Below are 3320 nucleotides of genomic sequence, written 5' to 3' on the forward strand. Positions count from 1 at the left end.
GTCCATGCAGCATGAAAATAGAGAATGTGGTCCTGATATTTTGGATTGTATATAATTTTGCTCCAAAATTGGGATGGAAAGAATGTAGTATTTGTTTGCATTCCTTGTAATATTGCAAAATGTTCTATTATTTTTTCCATAAAAAATAGACCGCATAGTACGTATGTTTGCAACAAGATATAAAAATTAGGCCAAACAGTACTATGTTTTCAATAAGAGGGCTGCATCATTTATTTAACTTTTTTAGCAAGAGCTTTAGGATATTAGGATGCTATCCAACTGTCCTGCTTATGGCCTTTCCTCCACCAATGTGACAATAGGTTGTTTGATTCCAATGGCAACTGAAATAAGATGTTACTCTTTTCATTGAAGGCTTGACTCTTCCCTATAGAGAACTGGGTATCAGTCAGCTTGGTAGCTTCTTTTCCTGTGCTTGCTTGCTGAAGGATCACATCTCCTATGCTATCCTGCAAGACTTTTATTTGAATCCCATAGTTCTTTAACTTTTTATTGTGTTCAGTATTTGGTTCACTTCTCTTTAGTTGTCCAGCAATCCTTATAATTGAATCATAATTTGTCGTTCTTCAACTTTTTAGGGTATGTTCAATATTCGAAAACTGATGTATTATCCAGTATATCTCGGATTTGTTGTATTCATTATTGATCTCCGTTTTTAGACTACATCTTCAAAAATGAGCTGCAATCTGTGTAGATATCTGGAAAATGCCTCCACGCAAGGAGAACCAAAATAAAACACTTTAAAAAGGTGCATGAATGAATTTTTGTTGTTGTTTGTGTGAATTTGGATTTTTTAACACAAATTATATATGCACTCGTTTGCTATTTTACAGTACAAGTGTTAAAATTGATGTCATTAGTTAGTTTGCTGTAACGTGCAAATAGTTTGTTCTGACAATCATGTTGACAAAGGAAGGATGTACCACAACATGGCGAGTTTTCAATGAAAAATTCAAATTATCTTCACCTCATTGCTATATTTCATGCATGGCGTGCTAATATTTTTATGTTAATTCATGTTAATGATGTACATACCTTCGTGTTGCGAGGATTGGGTTTAAATTAGTACTCCTTGTGTATGGAAGAACATTAATAATTAGATGTATGATGAATAAAGGGACATGAGTGGAGTTCCAGTCAACCTGATAATGAGTAGATAAATGAATGAAGTTAACTCTATTGGATGGAAATGAGAAAAATACCTTACCAGTGTTGCGCAGCTGGGAAGATTAAATGTCAAGGTTAGGTATCCTTTTGATATTTGTCCAGGATTCTCATCTCAAAGAATTGGAAGGCTGAAGTGGATAAAGTCTGTTTCACTGTAAGGTCTCTGCAAATTTAGCCAATAGGTTGACAACAAAGTGACAAATTCCAATAAAAAATCACTATTTTTGTAATGTTATATGTGCATATATCAGTAAAATTGGGAATTTGTTTTTAAAGATTATGTCCTCAAGAAATTACTACTTTCTTTCCAAATTTTTGGAGGATTACCTGCGCTTTATAATTGCTGAAAGCTATTAAAATTAAGGACCACTCTATACTATATATTGAATATTACTTTGTTATGCAACTCATTGTATGGTATTTAGTAAGGATAATGAGATGAATAAGATAGCTTCATTGAATGATAGTTACATGTTGGAAATGGTTATGTTAACAAAACATTGATGAAAACTAGTAAATTAGAAATCAAGGCTGGGCAATACAAATGGTTCTGTTATCAGACAGGCTTATCTGAAAGCAAAATTCAAAATTTGCAGTGGGACTGAACTAACGGTTGAAATTGGCCCTATGATATCTGTTGTCAATCTCATCAATCAAGTAGCTCATAATCATGTTGATATGGTTCTAGTTACTGGTTTTGCCCTTGGCTTGTAGGTATCTGCTTAGAGCAGGCATTTCAGTATGCTGCCTTTCACATTATTCCTCTAATGGCCAAACCCATTCCTTAACCTTGGAATTGATTTGGGCTTCTCCATTTGTAATTTTTACCCTATTGCTCCTTGCCGTTGTACTTGGTGCACTAATGATTTTGCAGTGTGCTCTACAGGGGCCAAAATGTTTGCTTCTAATTATATTGTTTACATAATAGCCCTCTAAACAAAAAAGGGCTCCAGTGGAATTCTATACCATGTTAAAATTTGCTTGGCAATGTCTTTCTATTGTCAATGAATTAAGATTCACCTTTGGCTGTCTTATTTTGATCGCACAAAAATATGGGGATGAAAGTTGGTGATGGTGTTTTATTTTTTGCGAGTCCCAATCAACCGTTGATCGAGATTACTCACATCTTGCTCGAGAGTCTATTTTTCTCTAAGTTGTGTGTGCTCTAATTTCTAACCGAATACAGATGTTCTGAACTCCATATATTTTCGTTTAAGGTGTTTTCCTTCCCCATAGTCTTAAGAAAGTGGCTGGTATGTGGTCTGTTACTCTGATTTCTTTCATAAAGTGTTTACAAAGATGGCTCCTAAATATTCTTTCGAGGGCTGTTAAGTTTTCTTGCCTTTTCTATGATTTCATTTATTATGACTATGACACCTCAACCCTGGTTAAACTGTACTTTCACAATTGCATGTTTTCTGTGAATGCCTAATGGAAGATTTCCATGCAAGAATAAGGCTCTGGTTATCCAAATGTCGTTTCTTAATTATAGACATGAATGGTTATAACTTATATCTTTATCAATGAGAATAACATACCTCGGTGATACCGAAAAGGTGGATGGCACAAACTGAGTGAGGATTTCAAATATTGCGTCAGAGTGTGCAAACACTAACTGAATTGATAAAAAATGTCTCTTTAGGGATTATTTTTGCTATTGAAGCAATAGGAATTCTGATAGACAAATTGAGGACAAAAAATATATATATAGTGCATACATGACTTATTCAGGCTTTAATTTGGAAGATCCCTTAAATGCCGCAGATGATTTAGTTTTTGAACCCAGGGCCTTGTCTCTCGCTGCTTCTTGTTGTTCTACGTCTGTTTTCGGCTTTTTCCTTATTTTGGGTTTGGGGCCCTCTGGCACCAAAGTAGAGATTCAAATGAGAGATGAGTAATATTGGCAATCCGACTTGGAGATGGTGATCTTATAACGACATGGGATTCTCTCATGGTAGGTCCTTGTGACTTGTGATTTTTGTTTTGGTTTGTTGCTTGATTTAGGGTTAGATGATGTTTTGTAAACAGCTCATTTTCTCTTTTCAATATTTCCTTTTTGAGTTGTCTTAAGTGCGACTTTTTGGAAGCTTTTACGGTGGGTTTTACGGTCTAATTTCTCTAAAATCCAGTAGGAA

This window comes from Pinus tabuliformis, chromosome 5_2 (genome assembly GCF_031772625.1).
Source record: "Pinus tabuliformis cultivar Carrire ecotype Pingquan chromosome 5_2, CPIR1, whole genome shotgun sequence".
Taxonomy (NCBI): Eukaryota; Viridiplantae; Streptophyta; class Pinopsida; order Pinales; family Pinaceae; genus Pinus; species Pinus tabuliformis.